At 54.4% G+C, this 18,010-nt stretch overlaps 1 protein-coding gene across 2 annotated transcripts in view; it reads right to left on the bottom strand.

The window, feature by feature from the left end:
* RAI1 (retinoic acid induced 1) overlaps positions 1-17,666 on the bottom strand; it is a 72,773-nt gene extending 55,107 nt beyond the window's left edge. The window contains exon 1 of one of the 2 annotated variants that reach the window (XM_063414752.1): positions 17,493-17,666. The gene's annotated coding sequence lies outside the window, so the exon portion shown is untranslated. Of the gene's footprint in view, positions 1-5,211; positions 5,312-17,492 lie in introns of those variants that run through there. The other variant, XM_063414753.1, reaches the window with a different exon arrangement.
* Positions 17,667-18,010: the final 344 nt, after the last annotated feature.

Genomic DNA, 18,010 nt, shown 5'->3' with positions numbered 1-18,010 from the left:
CTGGAGGAGTTGATGGATGTATACAATTCCCTTTCCTACAGCTGTGGTCCCTTTTAGAGGGGGCATCCAGACTCAACAATAGCCCTGCTGTTGCTTTCAAGACAGAACCTCTTCAGACAAACTGGGCTTAATCCTGACCCCGGTTACGCCCGCCCGGGCTCTGCTGAAGTCGGTGGGGTTTAGGAGCCAAGGGCTCCCAAATGAGGATTTCCATGAGGATCCAGCCTCATGGAGACGCTGTCTGCCATTTCACCTTGTGCCACAGGCTCTGAGAAACCTTGGTAACTGGTTGGAATATAACCACCTTGGGGAAAAGGCAAGCGGAGAGGAGCAGGTAATAAGATTTCTAACTGGTGCTGGTAGAAAGAAGGAAGTAATATAACAGTTTAATTAATCTATGCCTATTAGCGTTATTAAAGAAAACAGGGAGCTATTGGAGATTTACCTTGGAGAATATCATCAAATGGGGACCTTCTGCGGGGAATTTTATGTCTCTGTGCCCAATTTATAACCAGCACGGAGGTGTGGTGTTAGTGACAGCCAGTGCTGAAATGTCACAGTGCTTAGAAGTCATTAGCTGGGGACACAGGGAGAGAGAAAGAGAGGATGGAGGAGGGGACAAGGGAGAAATGGGGAAGGAAGGAAAAGGAATTAATTTAATTAAAAATATCTTTAGAGCCTGTCTCTTGATTTGTGTGGTTTTGGGGCTTGGCAGAGCTGCTGAGAACGGTGTGGAAGGAAAATCAAGGTTGCTGGGGCTTTTTGAAGCTGATAAAAAAAAATAAGCACACTTTTCATGTTCAGGAAGATAAATCCCCATTTTCTCAGTCTCAAGACAATCCAGTTATTTACTGACAGTTTTACTGTGAAATAAAAAGGGCTTTAAGCTTCTTTCTACTTGATGTCTCCATAGCCTGAATATTATTAGATCCCAGCCTGGTGCAGCTGGAGTTTTGGTTAATAAATTTAACGTCATTAGACAGAAAAGCCTTCGACTGAATGTTGCAATTCTCCCCCCCCTTTTTTTTTTTTTTTTTTTTGCTGTTGCAGTCAGACTGTATGTAGGTGGTAAGAATCAAAAGAAAGGAAGTATGCTTGGCAAATAGGGGAGTGCTAAAAAAAGGTTTTGCTCAGGCTGGGGGTTCAGTGCGAGGGTGTTTCGCCCACAGACGAGGCAAGGCTGAACCCCCCCGCAGGGGATGCACCCTGACGTGGCGCTGGTTTCACAGCACCTCTCAGGAGAGCAAAACACTCCTGATTTCACAGTGATGGCGTGTCTCAGGGGAATTGTCCCACTCAGAGGGGTGGCACTGTGGGTGGCCATGCCACTGCCACCACGGCAAGGTCTTGAGTAGTCCCTGGCAGCAGCAAGGCTACGATGCTCAGGGGCTGCCTTGGTGCCACCACCACGGGGCTGTGCTCCAGGTGGCTTTTCTGAGAAGAAAAGTCTGCTTTTCCACCCAAAATCTGCCTCGAGGCCATTGCAAGGCCAAGGGATGGCGCAGCAAAATGTCTTGGTGGGACAATGGGGGAACAGCCAGCTTGGAGGGGGTGAGGGGAGGGCAGATGGTGGTGGAGATGTTTGGTCTTCTCCCACCAAAATCCAGGGAGGTCCCTGCTCTCCCCCTCAAAGCTGCCTCCATCTCATGCCTCCCTCTCCTCAGCTGCTGCCCCCACCATGGCCCAGCCTTCTGCCAGCACAAAATGTGCCCACTGGGAGAAAGACACTGGGGAAGACTCCACAGAACTCCAATTCCCCGCCAAAAATCTCACCTGCCTCTCCCCCAGCTCCTGCCCTGCCGCCTTCCCACCACACGCGGGCAGCGGCCACGGCCAGGCCTTCCCTCCCTGTGAGCTGAAACATGGCAGGTTTGGGGGAATGCTTCACTTGGGGGAGCTGGTGCTGGTGTGTTGGCTAAAAACACGTCCCACACGCTGGGTTCCTAACCCCAAAACCCCACAGGTGCTGTGGACACCAAGAGGAAACTTCTACGGTGGATGTGGGACGCTGAGCGAGCTCCTCACCCGGCAGCTCCGCCATCGGCTTCACTCCAGGAGAAACAATCTCTAAGTGCTTTTACAAAATAAACAGCAGTGGCTGGGAGGAGAGGAGCAGGAGAGGGGTATCGGAGATAGCGAGGGGCCGGGGCTGGGCAGGGATGGCCAGGGGTGCCGGGACGGGAAGGAAGTGGTTGTTGTGGGAGTAACGTCAGGAAGAGCCTCGGCTGGGGCCCGGCGGGCAGGGAGAGGGGAGAGCTGAGAGTTCACGGGATGGCTGAGGGGAGGAAGAGAACAAGGGAGACGAGCCAGGGGAAGAGTCCAGTGTGGGGTGGGGAGGGGTCTGCTGTGGGCAGGGGGAATGGTCCAGAGTGGGGATGGGGAAGGGTCTGGTGTGGGGACAGGGAAGGATCCAGTGTGGGGTGGGGAGGGGTCTGCTGTGGGGAGGGGGAATGGTCCAGTGTGGGGATGGGGAAGGGTCTGGTCAGAGCCCAGTGTGGGGGACGGGAAGGGGTCAGGTGTGAGGATGGGGAAGAGTCCACTGTGGAGATCGTGAAGAGTCCAGTGAGGGAACAGGGAATGGTCTGGTGAGGGGATAGGGAATGGTCCAGAGTGGGGATGGGGAAGGGTCTGGTGTGGGGACAGGGAAGGATCCAGTGTGGGGATGGGGAATGGTATGGTGTGGAGACAGGGAATGGTCTGGTGAGAGCTCAGCGTGGAGACAGGAAGGGGTCAGGTGTGAGGATGGGGAAGAGTCCACTGTGGAGATGGTGAATGGTCCAGTGAGGGGACAGGGGATGGTCTGGTGAGGGGATAGGGAATGGTCCAGTGTGGGGATGGTGAAGAGTCCAGTGAGGGAACAGGGAATGGTCTGGTGAGGGGACAGAGAATGGTCCAGTATGGGGACAACAAAGAGTGCAGTATGGGGATGGGGAAGGTGTGAGCATCCATTTGGGCTGGGCTGCCCTGGGAGACACCTATCCTTGGGAGAACAACCAACCCTGAAATCCTGCTGGATTCGGTTTACTCCCCAGCCAACGCGATTAATAAAGGTGGTTTTTCTTTTTTTTTTTTTTTTTTTTAATCTTCCCTCTGGTGAATAAAAGCACAACAAATAACCCCAAGCAGAGGCTGGGTGGTGAGCAGCAGATGGCTGGCGATAACAGGTACCTCCATACCTGTGCACCTGTAATCCACAGCCTCCCCACTTGAAGCCGTGGCTCTCACCAGCCCAGCAATCCCAGCCCAGCTAGGGGATATGGGAGTGCAGACAGCAGCGAGCTGCTTTAGGGAAATCCAGTTTGGAGCCAAGTCAATGCATGCAGAGTCATTAATCTAGGTCTGGTGCCAATAGGGATGGCTTTGCATTAGCTGGGCCCCTTTGTAGTTCAGACAATCAGTTGCATTCAACCAGCGCAAGATAACGCTGCAGAAAGCTGAGACCATTGCAGCTCATTCCTCCTGTAAGGGGCGGGGGGAGAGGATTTACAGGCAAAATAGCATTGCATTAATGGGACTGCTCAGTATTCTGCACAGACGCTGGCGGATAATGTCTTTGCAAACTAACTGCAATAAATTAATTAAATTAATCTACTATGCCGTGCTTGTCCCCACCCAACATCAAATTCAAGGATGATCAGGGCTTGCCTTATCCTCCATAGCCTACGAAAGAATCTGATCTCACTTGCTCTAGAGTTTCTGAGGCACTGAATTGCAAAGTACCACCTGCCTCACTAAACTAATCACCAGCCTGGTGGTTTAGATCACATCAGTTTTACATGTAATTAAGACTGTCCAGGAGGGCATGCAGCTGCTTACATGGTCGTTCCCTCTTATACAGCAACGTGCCTCCTGCTCAGATAGGTGCAATTAAACAAGCCTGTTCACAGTCATTAAGCATTAATGCACCTCATTAGCATAAGAACTGGAAGAAGCTTTGATGCAGGGAACCCCGCAGGAGAAGGAGATAGAGAGAGATGTACATACAGACAGGAAGGCGAAGGGCTGGGCCACCACCTTCTCGTGGCCCCGACCAACCATTCCAGCTCCATTTCTCCAAAGCAATGAGCCATGCCGTGCCCTCCTCCCCAGAAATGGGTCTGGGTTATCTTTCTCTCCCCCTCCCCCTCTTTCTAAATTATGCTGGTGGAAAAAAAAAAAAAGAAAAAAAAAACACCACACCAAACTGTTGGGATATTAACCTAGCGAATCCATTAATAAGCTGAACTCTCTGTTGGCTTTGACACAGCACACTAAAGCTTTAAAGAGACAGGGCCCCAGACACTGGAGATAGGGGCAGAGACAACAGTGCTAACAAAGAGCCACTGTTGCCACGGCCGTGGCCATCTCGGGTAGGTCCAGCTGTCTTTGGTGTTCTGTTTTCCAGACACAAAGAGCAGACTGAACCGTTTTGGTCTGAATGGCTTTCATTTGATGGTAGAGAAAATGAGAGGGAAGAAAGAAGCTAAGTAAAGTGTCCAGGAGAGAAAAAAAAAAAAAAAAAAAGACAGGAGAGGAAAAAATGAGCATGGTGTGCTGCAGGTCTCCAGTGAGAAAGGCTGCATCTCCCCCCGAGCACAAAATGGGGCTGTCTCAGGGAGCAAAGGGAAGGCGACAGGATGGAGGTGAGGATCCGTGGGCAAGCAGGATGCACACTCCAGGGGAGGCAGGATGGATGCTGCCCGTGCCTCACCTGCTTCCCCAAAGCTTTGCACAGCAGTGTACTCAGCACTGCCAGACCACAGACTGCAAACAGCCTGTGTAGCTGGGCTTTAATCTCAAGGGAACAACCTGTGTTTGTACAGTCCCCTCTGGGCTCAGAGCCCGTTAGGAGCCTCTAGCCTGGACCAGGCGTGTTATCACGCGGAGCCTCAGCTTCACTGTCACCATGGCAAGAAATGGGCTCGCACGAGGACGTGAATCAGCTGGAAAAAGTGAATCTCCAAGTGAAATGTCTTCAAGGAACCACCACATGCTACCATGGAGCCGCTCCAAACCCACACCTCAGCCCAAACTGTATCCCAAGGCATGAACAACCCTTCTGCTGCAGCCTCAAGATGCCCACGTCATGCCCTTGCATCTCTACCAGAGGCCAAACCTGCATCCCATAAGCTTGAAAAACAGGCCTGAAACATCCATTCCAGGTTCCCCTATTATAAAGCACAGCTCTGAAAGCCAGAAATGGAAGCTGAGACCGGATAAATCAGTACCTACCCACTGGAGAGCCACACAGGCTCGTCCCTACAATGCGCTCTCTGGCCTCCATCTAGTCCAGCTCGTAAGTGATAAAAGCGTCCACGACTGCAGCTCTCATCTGGGAAGAAGAACAAACAACCCAAGTAGATCTTACCACTGGGAAATGGTTTCTAAGGGTCTCCAGAGATATCCTCTTTCCTACGCTCATTCCATTAGTGCTGTGCATGCTCCATTGTCCCAGTCTCTCCCTCCTTAGTGGTTACATCCTACAAACACAAACAGATTTCGAATCCCCCGTAGCTCTTTGGCCCATGATGATAATAATTTTCCCTCCTTGAGCACCTTTTATCTAGAGATCTGGAAGCATCTCTCTGGCATTAATAGCTATTAGCTTCTCCACCATCGTGCAACACAGGGTGAGCACCGTTACATCTCACAGCTGAGGGGAACTCGGGCACATCACAATTACGAATTCGCTCCTGCCAAGTGGTGCATCCTCTTGTGCCCTATCAGTGGCACAGGGATGGTGGTGTTCAGTCCCTGGATGAATCCGGCTAAATCCGAAAAGATTTGCCAACAGCGTCTGCAAGAGGAAGAGATCCCAGGTCTGTGCCTGAGTCACTAAACCCTCTGTTTTCCCTTCTGTGCCTAGAGAAGTCAATGGAAAGTCTCCCATGGATGGTAATGGGAAATTGAGGCTTTTTGAGTCAGTAAACAGCTTTTTTTTCAAGGTGGGGGGAGGTTTGGGCAAAGAGGCTTTTACTGCACAGTCATTTTGATAAACCAAGGAGCTGAGCTTTTACCCAGCAACAGGCTGGGAGAATGACTGATGGAGACCATGACCCCAGTGAACCACAGCCTTGCTCCCTCAGTCCCTTCCCATTTGCCTTTTGTGATTACAATTAGTAGTGGGGGCTGGCAGGTGGGGGAAAAATGAAATAAAATAAACTAGAAGCCCCCCCTGCCCCGCTGCCAGCCCCTCATTGTCTGCAGAGGCTGGCTGGGGCTCTGCACACTGCAGTCCTCTGCCCATTGTACTGCTGAGAACATGCGAACAGACGCTCTCGGGCGATGGGTTTTATTGAACGCAACTTCAATGGCAAATGGAGAGAGAAAGGGGGGGAGAGGAAAGGGAAAAAAAAAAAAAAGCCTTGAAAATCCATGCCAAAAAAAAGAGGTGGGGAGGGTGTTTTTTAATGCAATCAATGGCTCCTTCCTATAACTCTGCCTGTTGTGAGGAAATTTCTTTCCAGTAGCAGCCAGCAGCAGTCCCAAGGCTGTGACATTGCTGTAACGCTTGGAGCTCAGCTCTCTATCTCTGGCAGCAGCCCCGTCTTTTTGTCATTATTGGCTGTGATTGCAGGGGGTGCACGCCAGCTCGCCGAGTGCTGAGATATTGCTGCCTTCCCCTCCCTCTGGACAACCTGCCCTCAGAGAGGAGTTTGGGGAGGGGATGAGGGTGAAGCAGGGAGCTGAATTCTCTCTGCCTCCCCTGAGTACGCTCTGATCCAAGCCCACATGGATAGGTAGAGGTCCCCAAGGCCCTTTTCGGAAAGCTCATTAGGAAAGTAGTGACAGATGCATTAGCTATTAAAAAAAGGCGGGGGGAGAAGCTATCATAGAACTTTAAAAAAAACGCAGCAGCAGCCGCCCGACAGTTTTATTGCTGTCAGATCCTTTTTTTTGTGGGCACGTTGCAAAGCAGGAGAGGTTTGGGTAAATATCTGACGCACGCACTTCCCATGCTCTGGGCTGTCTGTCAATAATCCAGCCGGGGTATTTCTCACACCCTCAGGAGGCAGCTGCCAGCTCTGCCCATTGCCACTGCAGCTACTCACCCTTCCTATCCACCCCCGGCACCTCCTGGAGAGGAGATTTTGGAACAGGCATGTCTGGCTGCATGTAAAGCTGCGGGAAGAACCTGCCAGAATGCCACAGGGGGTGAAAAAAAATGGGCGTCAGCTGCTGCCATCTCTGACTCTGAGCTGCAGCCTGGGGAGGACAGGTCTTGGCATGAGATGTTCCCTCCTGATCTAAGCAGAGGCTGTTGAGATGGAGATTGAGTCCTGCATGCAGGGACCTGCTGTCCCTGCAAGCTCCAGCAATGCTCTCCATGAAAGGACAGAACAGGTCACACTGTGCAACTGCACTGGACACTCGGGCCCGTGTCCCACACCCCACAGCACTGCCCAGAGCCCTGGGAGCTCAGGGAACAGCTGTACACACATCAGTGGGAGGAGCTGCTTCCCTGCACCCAGGATGAGTGACACATCTGGCAGCAGCTGGAAGCCACAAAGCCCCATGTAGGGACCAGACATGAGGAAGTGGGAAATGCTGGGTACCGGATCAAGATGCTCTGGATGCAGGTCTGGGCTGGCAAGCTGTGGTGGGCAGGGGGGCAGATGATGGGGAGGATGAGGCAGGATGGTGGCATGGGTTTCGCCCCTCCCCATCCTATGAACCAAAAGGCCACCACTGCTCCTACACCTGTGTGAAGAGCAGAGCCCAGGTAGTAACAGAAGAACAACAGATGTTGCACCTGCATGACGGCTCCCGAACGGCGCCAGACGAGCTGGAATTCACATCTGAGCCACAACGGCAAAGCTCTTCCCACAGACAGCAGTGGGAAGCAGGGATCAAAACACCACTTCCACAGACACGCTCCCAACACTGGCTCCTGCCTCCACACATCGCATTTTCCACAGACCATCCTCATCACTACGAGATAGTCAAGACAAACATGTCCCCTCCAAGACCTCAGCATCCCTCAGAAAGGGGGCACAGCTATTGCAAAAGGAACTATGGGGGTACCAGAGGCAGCTGTCAGTCTGTGCCCCCCAACCTCACCTCCTGCCACCTCCCAACCACAGTCAGGAGGCAGAAAAGGCAGAAACCTTGCTGGAGGAAAACAGCAGCAGCAGCAACCGTCCCCCTCGGTCGGGTTTTAAATGGCTCTCAGATCCCTTCAAACAAATCTAAATGCACCGATCCTATTGTGTGCATAAATCTTTGCACCGGGGCCTGCACGCCTCCACACTATTGATAAAGAGAAACGAGTCTTAAATATTTAATGAGCGAATAAACCCGTTAAGAGGATATGATTAACTGCACGCCACGGCTCTGCATTTAAGGTGTCCCTGCTGTACCTTTAGAGGGGTTTTATTTTTAAGGGAAATCGGCAGCAGCAGCTGGTGGAAGCGAGCAGCCGGGCTGTGCGGGTGCTGCACGGACGGGAACGCCGGCACAGCGCTCCACTCCGGAGGCATAAATATGCCACGGGAGCCCTGGCTGTTCAGGGGGGCTGCATTGACTCAGCCCCACGGTGAGGAGGGCAGAAAACAGAGGCAAGGAGGTTTGAGGTTTTAGGTGAGGTGGCAGGAGCCAGGCTGTCGGCTGGAGAAGACACGTGAACTCTGCACCTTTCCGTCTCGCCTGGCAGCGAGGGGGCTGCTGGGGGGATCAGGAGACCTTGGAGCTATTTCCAGCTGAACCACGGAGCTCGAGTGTGACCTTGGGCAAGGCACTTACGGTCACCCTCTGCCTGGAGTCGAGCTCTGTGTGAGGCAACTGGAGTCCTGCCTGCTGAGGGTGCAGATCAAGGCAGTGTGGGATGCCAGGATGGTTGAACCTTCCTTTTCTCCACCTCCACCAAGCTGGCAGCAGCCTCAGCACGGGGCTGGAGCACTGAGGGGCAGGGTACAGCACACCAGCCAGCCCACAGGATGTTTCTCAGGCACACAGAGAGCAGCTGATGGAAGATTTTATGAAACCGAGTGCTATAAATGTCCCCTTGCTATGTGACTTTTTATGTTTCTAAATTATTTTGATCATTATTTTTACCAGAGTGAGGTGAATAATACACAACAAACCACCGTGAATCATCACTCCAGTTTTTAGATATGTTAAATTTAGCTGTTTTGGTGCCACCTTTTTGTTTATATTCTCCAAGTGTTTCTTGCCAACAAGTTACCGGCAGGGATTTTTGGCCAGGAAAGGAAAGAAAGAAAAAAAAAAGTGAGACAGACTGTTAATTTCTGTCAATTTTAAGCATCGACGAAAGATATTGGAAGAAAGTGAATTTCAAATTCTTAATTGCAACAGTTTCCCTTCCCAAACCTCAAGTCTAAAAATTAAGCCTGCCCAATCGGGAAGCCAAAACCCATCATGTGATGTGAGATCCCAATTAAAACAACTCTCATTCTTGAGACCGAGTATTCACAAAAGAGCAAAGACCGCGAATTATTTGCAGAAATTATCTGGAGAACAATTTTGAATAATGAATACGATGGGGGAAATCGCAGTCACTTGGAATACTTAATGCAACTACAAAAAAACAAATCACCAACAATTTGCGAACAGAAAAGAGGTGAAACGTGTGGAATAGATCATTTAGCACAGTCCTGCCACCACCAGTGACTATTCCAAATGACCAGAGCCCCTGCCTGGCTGTAAATGCTGCAGGAATTAGTGAGAGACACTGATGGACAGATGGAAGTCATGCTTGGAGATACACCTAATCAAAGAGGCTGTGCCACCACAGCCAACACGGCCGTGACCTGGTAAAATCAGGGTGAAATAACTCGGGAAACAGGATGTTGAAAGCAGCCCCGGGCAGGAGGAAGGGATGCTCCGGGTGACGCAGCCAAGCGGAGAGCAGCTGGAGAGGAAGAGGAGCCCTGACACACGCTGGCCAAATCCCAAAGGCACAAGCACAGAGGAACACCAAGGACGAGCTTCTGTGTGATTGCGGCTGGTGGAAGGGGTGGGAGGTGCCCAGGGAAAGGAGAGGTTTTGGGTAGGTCTGGATCAAACATGGGTGGATGCTGCATCACCAAATGCTGGCTCTGCCATGGGAAATATCATCCCATCAGGCAGGGACTGTGAGTATCCAGGTATTCCCAGGGTCTGAAGCTGAGAGATGGGGCTCCAGCAGAACCCACTCTGCTTCTGCCACCTCCCTTCAAGTGCTGGGCTGAGCCAAACTCTGGCCTCACACTGAGAGCTGCTCCCATGGCCGTGATCAGAGCATGCAGGACCAGAGAAGTGGGAATCTGCTGAACACTGAATGGTCTTTCTTGCCCAGGAGCCAGAATCTGCCTCTTTGTTAGATTTACTTTATCACAGCCCAAGCTTGGCATTTCACCTACCAGCAATGAGCATGGGGGCCAAAATCTCACCACTGCCTGTAGAGTCCAGCTGGGAGGAAGGATCTGAAGGAGAAGGCAGGGAGAATTTGGAGAGCAGGAGCAGGACAAGGAGAAAGGGTTTTGGAGGACCTTGGGGGACCACAGCAGGGCATGGAGGAGAAGGGGACCTTGTGGGGCCAGGCAAAGTCTGCAAGCACCTCTCAGGTGGGGAGATGCTGGGCCCTTCCCTGCCCTGATACTGAGTGAGGAAACGCAGCAAAGGTCTGGTAGAGATGGAGCTTTTTCACATCCCAGCCTGGTCAGCTGACATTTATCAGGGTAACAAAAGGATACAGCCTGATCACAAGACAGGCTGACAGTGCATCTTCCCCTTCTGGGGAGGAAAGTCAAGAGCAAAAGTTGTAAAAAGTAGTCCAGTCATCTTTTGTATCTTCTCTTTCCTGCAGTTTGACGGGTGCAGGGATACTTCCTCTCCTCCTTTGAAATGAAAGACGAAAGAAAAATGCAGAAAATTCTGCATTTTAGGTGCAAGAATTAAAAATAAATCAAGTTCTTCCAATGTCTTCAATGTTTCAGATCAAATATTCCCCAAAGCTTCTGTTCTGGCAATCTAAGAATGTAGAGGCTGGATCCCTTAAATTCCCTTGAATTCAGGATGTTTCTATCAATTTGCAGCAGTATTTCAACAAGCCTGGCTGAGGATGCTCAGGAAAGCCTGGTTGTTATATGCCTGGACTGCGGCAGCCAGAGAACCACTCAGGAACTGAGAGACTCATTATTTGTTATTAACTCACCTGGAATCTCTGATTTCTTACATGTTATTTTGCTACTTGGCTGCAGAGTGAAAAATAGAAAAAGGAAAAAGTGAACGACCCACCAGTGGAGGATCATCTTTCCAGTGGATTCTAGTAGGTCACCAGCAACTGCATCAAAAGAGTGTCCTGGGGGCTTCAGTGTTTGCTTCTTGTGCCCCTTTATTTACTGTTGATTCCCTCCATGGCAGCACTACCAGCCCCTGCAGAGATCGCCCTGTTCCAGCCTCTGCTTTTCCAGGTTCAGGCACTGGGTATTTATTGCATTTGGCTGTTTTCAGAGCGTGGGTGTTTGCTTCACATGTCCCCATAGAGCAGAGTCCCCTTGGAAAACTGTTCCAGGCAGGAAACTGCTGCTGCTTCTGGTCAGGGAATCACATGGGGAAAATCAGTTTCTTTTTCAAAAAATCCTCCAAGTGAGGAGTTTGTTCCGGAGAGATGGAGAACGGAGATTCCCATGGGCTCTGCTCCTGCCTGTCTGATGGATTCCCCCCAGCACCAATTTGGCTGGTGCAGTGGTTGCTGTAATGAATTTTTAGGGATAACAATTTGTTGGGATAATGACTTCAGGTGCACAGGGCACTTCTATGCCCCAGCTCTCCTACAGCATCTGCGTGTTACCTTGCTAACCTTGCAGACAGAGAAACTGAGGCACAGGACTGGCTCTGGAGAAGGACAAGGCTCCAGCAGCACCTCGAGTGCTCCATGGATGCTGGAATATCAGCATCACCCACAACCTGGCTGAACTCCCCAAGGTCCCCTGATGAGATCTCCTGTGTCCCCTCTGTCCCCAGCTCAGCTGCCATGAGCTGCTGGCCCCGGTCCCTCTCTTGAGCATCACTTTCTGTCCCTGGCACCCTGCAAGCTCCTCTCCCACCAGCTGGGCTCTGCCTCGGTGACCTCGGGGTGCCACCTTTGCCTGCACCATCCCCAGGAGGGCAGCACAGCAGGGCTGGTGCATCTCCACCGTGCCTGGGGACAGCTGGGAGGACAATGACATTTGCTGCAGGAGCCTGACATTGAACCCAGCCAGTCAGAACGGCGGGTGTTTTGCTGGCAAGGGTAGAGGCTCTGCTCTGACACCGTCAGCGAGGGGACAGGAGAGGGAGGGGAAAGGAAAAAAGCCGAAGCAGCAGCCAGACAGCTGCCTCTTCCTCCTCCTCCTTTTGTGCAGAAATGTGGTTTTGTTTGTCAGTCAAACAGATTGTTTTCTCCTTCTTTGCAGGCCAATTGTTTCTGCTCCTGCAAGATAAGGGATTGAAAAGGGCTATATTTTTATGGCACTGAATCTAGGCCCTCTGAATTGGAGGGGAGACATCAAGTGGGAGAGGGATGCCGGTTCAAACCAACACTCCTCTCCCAGCTCCACTCTCCAATCCCATTTCCACCCCCATTTTCCTTTTTTCTCCTTCCTTCTCCTGCCTGGAGCTGCCTCTCGGCCCTCTCACTATTTAATCTCCGTCTCTCCAGTGGACTCAGGAGGTTTACACAGCTTCATCCTCTTTGCACCATCTGCTGAAAAGAATCCGCCTTTCCTCTGCTGCTCTGTCCAGCGGCTCCTCCCGCCACCCTGCCCCCAAAAATGGGGAAAGCAGAGCCGGTGCCACCGCATGTGACGTCGAGAAGAACAACACCCAGGAGGGGGTTTCCTTTTCTGCAGAGCATTTGCCCAGAAAGCACCTTGGAGAGCCAGACCCCAGAGCATGGCAGAAGGATGCAGAGATGAGGGAATAAAATGATGAATAAGAGCAAGCCCAGACCAGGGTAAGACAGCAGGATCCTCTCTGGGCTTCTGCAGTGGGTTCGAGGAGCCTGTGTCCAGTCTTCCTCTTCTTTCCTGTTGAGCTTCCCCAAATCCACAGTCCAGATGGGATGCCGTGACTCACAGTGATGGAAACACTGGAGCGATGACCTCTGAATGACCGCCAGCATCCCCAGGCCAAAGGACCTGGAGAAGGTCCTTGCTCCAGGGACCGTCAGGGCTGGAGCCATCCTCACCCTCGCTGTATCCCAAACACGAGTCCTCTGCTCCCAGGCACTGATCACATCGCACACCGAGGACCAGAGGGAGGATTTGCCTCTCCTCCTTGGGGGATGAGAGCCTGGAAGGGGGCAGAGTGGTTCATATCCAACTCATAAGCCTCTCAGAGCTCAGGCTTGAGGACTGAGATTCACTCAATTAATTTTGCTTTGGCAAAAAGTCCATTTTTATTGCTATTTCATGCCTTCAGTATAGATTTTCCCTGCTCGTCTCAAAGGGATAATAAAACCCAACTCGTTCTTTTTATAAAAGTCTCACACTCCCTCTCTCACCAGGCTCTGTGTTCCCCAGCTAGAGATGTAAATTTAAAGGGGAAATGCTGTCATTTAAAACAAAACAAAACCAAAAAAAGCAACTCAGAAAGCCCAGCTTTGAGCATATTCCAGCTCTCGAAACTAGGCCGTGCAACCAAAGCAAAAACCAAGCTGCCACCTTCCCGCGGTGAAGCGGCATTCCCGCAGCAATCCCAACCTCCCACAGGGGAGTGGGGGTGACTGCCAGCCCCAGGAAGGCACTCTCCATCCTGCAGGGCTGCTGGTGGCCCTCTGCTTGCTGGGACCCGGAGTTCTTGCCAGCTGGGTGCTGGTGGGCGCAGGTGGCGAGCGCTGCTTGGAGAGAGTTCTTTGTGCTTGGATGTGATGCTGGAACCCCAGCACCTGCACCTGCCTCCCACCTCCTCCTCCTCCTCCTCCTCCACACCAGGTGAAAGCTTTGCTGCTGCCGGCCTCAAGCAGCTGGACCAGTCCTCCTGGGGGAAATCCCAAAGCCACGCAATTCCAAGCAGGTGGATTTTGAGTGTGTTTTCCAGCAGGCAGTGGGGCAGGATGGTGGCAGGACAATACACGGGTCTGCCTGTTCCACCCAGCTGGGATTGCATCCTGCCTGCTCTTCGGAAGGGCTGTAGCTGTGGAGGATCCCTCTGAGAGGTGAAGAAGGGAAAGGGAAACTGCCTTTCCTCTGCCTTGTGCCCTGCTGCCATGACCTTCTGGGGGGGATAGGATGCGAGCAGCGGAAGCCAAGCGGAAGTCTTGTCATCCGCGGGTGGCAGCAATGGCCTGGGGACAGGGCGGGGTCCCCAGCACCACCAGGATTTTAGGGCAGGTTAGACCCAGGTGCGTGCCTGGCACGGCTGATGCAGCCCAGAGCTAGCACAGACTCAAGCCAGTGCCTCCTGCCTTGGCTGTGTGTCTGATTTGGTGACGTGCATAAATCCACCATCACTGGGACTCTCCTGCCTGAGAAGGGACCAGGAGCAAATCCAAAACAGAGCGAATCCAAAGCGGAGCGAAGCTGCGCGAGGCAAGAGAAGACACACAGGTGCCTGCACTGTGCCAACCTGGCACAGGACCAAAGCAGGCCAAGAGGTGACAGCCAAACCCTTCATATCCAAATATTTCTCCTTCTCCCCATCCTGTACCCTTTTCCTGCCAGGCTGCCTGCATGCCCTGGCTGCCAGGAACTCAGGGCCCTGCCTGCATCTGGCAGGGCAGGCAGCACCCAGGGTGAGAGGAAACGCAGAGCTCACAGTGCTCCTGCAGGTGTGCCTCCAGCAGACAGAAGTTGTAGGGCAGCAAATAAGGATGGGCAGGAGAGGAAAGACAAGGAAACCCCAGGTGCTATCACATTCCCTGGCTAACTGATGGTCCAGCACCTCCACGCTCACCTCTGGTGCCCCCAGTGAGGCTGTGGCACAGCTCCATCAGTTAAACCAAAGTTGTGCCATTTCCTCTGATGGCAGAACAAACGGTCCTTCCCCCTGATGAGCTGCCAAGCCTGAGGGATGCTACAGAAAATAATTCTGCACCTCCCCCGTTTCGGGGGAAAATCAGTTGGAGTCCCTAGATTTTCCTGCAGAGCCCTCACAGGACTCGACCCTCCAGGCTGGAAAATCCTTACTGCGCTCTAACAACCTCTGCAGCTCAGGCAGAGGCAAGAGATGATTAAGACTGGCTGAAATCTCCCAGGACTCTGACATCTGAGAGGCCCCATGCAAGGCAGAGAACCACCCCAGGCTGCTCCTTGCAACCTGCAACTCCCCTCACCTTAGCACAGAGCTGAAGGGAGACCAGGGACCCAGCGGGGCCAGGAACCAGGTCACCGCTGCTGGTTTCCAGGCAGCAAAGGTTTGGAAGAGCAGAGGATCATTTAGCAGAGCGACAGTGAAGGTTCAGAGCAGAGCCTTCAAATTACACGCTACAGAGCACTTTTCCTGCCTAAAAGGTCTCTGAAATGACTGTGGCGGCTCTGAAACGAAGCACTCTGTATGCAATTGTTCCCTGGGGCTTGCAGCGGAGACAGAGCCGGGAGAGGAGAGGTGGGTCTGCGGTCCCTGGCACGGGCAGCTCCTCATCAGATGAGGATACACACTTCTTCTGGGCTCCACAGCACAGCACTGCTGCTTCCCTAAATCTCCCTGGTGGTTTCTACCAGTCGTGGTTTCTCTTTTTTTATTTTTTTTTATTTCTCACTTCCTGCCTTGAACTTCACACAGCTCCTGGCCTGGGCTGCAGAGCTGCTGCTCAGGGTGTGGGTGCCCCCAGCCCCGTGCACAGACCCGCACTGAGCCCCTCACCACCATTGCTCTCGCCACGCCTCGAGGGACACCTCAGTCCCACGGGGAACGGGGAGGGAAGAGCACTCAGGGGGAACACGTCCTTTTCTCCATCTCACTTGGCTTCCTCCCATCTTTCTTCACTCCAAATCCCAGCAGCTCGAGGTCCATTTTCATCAGGCAGTGACAGTCACCAGGAGCAGCAGTCTCAGCACTGGCGGGCACCACGCGCAGCCGACCTGTGCCTCGCCCTCCGCGGGTCCCCCCACCCTGTGTCACCAGCACACAGGTGACAGCACCCACATCCGCACAGCCACCACGGTGCTGCTCACCCACCTGGGGCACACACACTGCCACCCTGGGAAAGGCAGCTGCGGGGTAGGAGCGCTCCACAAAATCCCAGCAAACAGCAGGGAAGCATTTCTGCACCATCAAGGAGGCTCTGGAGATGCCCAGCAGCTGGAGCTGAGCTGGGAGACCCCTTGGAAGGTGCTGGCACCACCAGCGATGCCCTCCCTCGGCTGGCACAGAGCCCTAGGAGCACTCTCCCATGCAAAACCCCAACTGCTGGGTTTGTTCCTCCACACCACCACTTTGGGAGGTCACCTGAGGGCAGCCAACACGGGCACCGCTGGCAGCCAAGGGGAAAGCGGGCAGGGGCCAATGCCCACAAGAGCTTTCAGCAAGCCAAAATCTGCTCACATCTAAGGGATGGCATCACTCCCCACTCAAAGGCAGCAGGGAACAACCCTGAACCCCAACAGCATCCCACTGTGATGTCAGTGAGAACCTCCGGCAGGTCTGCAACGTCAGCCAGGACATTTCCATCCACCGGAGAGCCCTCGGGATGCCGACCCCTGGGGCAGCTCCGCACCTCCACCGGGATCCCACCGCCGCGCTCAAGGTGCTGCTCCAGCGGCACATTTCCAGGGAGAGGGGGAACGGACACACACACACACACACACACACACAGAGGAATTTAAATGGAATTTCACAGCTGCAGCGAAAGGGCACAGGAGGGGCTCAGGGCGATCTATCCAAGATGTACCATGTCCCCGCTCGGCATTTCGGCACCACCGGCGGGAGCACCGCGGCCACCCGCACCCGCGGGACCGGGGGGGCCGGGGAGCCCCTCCGTGACGTCACCGGGCCGGGGACAGGCTCGCGTTTTGGGGGGATCGAGGCGGGTTTGGGGGCGGAATTGGGGGGGCCGGGACGGGCTAGGGTTGGAAATAGGAGTGCGGTGCGGTGGGAGCGCGGGCGGAAGGGAAGGGAAGGGAAGGGAAGGGAAGGGAAGGGAAGGGAAGGGAAGGGAAGGGAAGGGAAGGGAAGGGAAGGGAAGGGAAGGGAAGGGAAGGGAAGGGAAGGGAAGGGAAGGGAAGGGAAGGGAAGGGAAAAGGAAGAGAAGAGAAAAGGAAGAGAAGGGAAAAGGAAGAGAAGGGAAAAGGAAGAGAAGGGAAAAGGAAGAGAAGGGGATGTGGCGGCGGGTTCGCGGAGCCACCGCCGCTCCAGCGGCAGCAAGAGCGCAGCGGGCCCGGCGGGAGCCGCGGTTGCAGCCGCAGCTGCGACGCGAAGCCCCGGGGGGGTAACGGGGCGGCGGGCAGGGCCCCCCCCGCCTCCGGCAGCGCCCCGCTCGCCTGGCCCGTCCTTTCCCCTCGCTCCCTCCGCCGGCCCCAATCACCCGCCGCCCTCCCCGGGCCCGGCGGCCCGCCCGGTTCCCCCGGAGCCGCGTCCGGAGCCTTCCTTACCTGGCGGGCCGAGCCCCGCTGCCTCTCAGCGGCGGCGCTGGGCGGGGGCGGCCCCGGCGGCCATGCCCGGGCGGCCGCGCCGCTCTCCCGCGCCGTGCGAGCCGCCTCGGCGGTGTCAGCGGGCGGGAGCCCCGCGCGGCGCCGGGAGCGAGGGGAGGGACGGCGGGGGCATGACCGAGCGCCGTCGGAAGTGCACGCGCGCCCGCCGCCTGCCCGCGACCGCGGCGACACCTGCCGGCAGCGCCGCCGGTGGCACCGGGAACGGCGGCGGGGCGGCGGCGGGGCTGCGCACACCGGGAGCAACGCTGGGCAGGGCACAGCGGGCACCGGGGCACGGCACACTGGGAACCGGGGGCAACGGGGCGGGCGCTGGGCAGGGCACAGCGGGCACCGGGGCACGGCACACTGGGAACCGGGGGCAACGGGGCGGGCGCTGGGCAGGGCACACCGGGCACCGGGGCACGGCACATGGGCATAGGGAGCAATGGGTCGGGCGCTGGGCAGGGCACAGCGGGAAT

Source organism: Prinia subflava, chromosome 17 (genome assembly GCF_021018805.1).
Source record: "Prinia subflava isolate CZ2003 ecotype Zambia chromosome 17, Cam_Psub_1.2, whole genome shotgun sequence".
NCBI lineage: Eukaryota > Metazoa > Chordata > Aves > Passeriformes > Cisticolidae > Prinia > Prinia subflava.
Note: the sequence above shows the minus strand (reverse complement) of the source record. Positions and strands in the feature narration are given on the sequence as shown.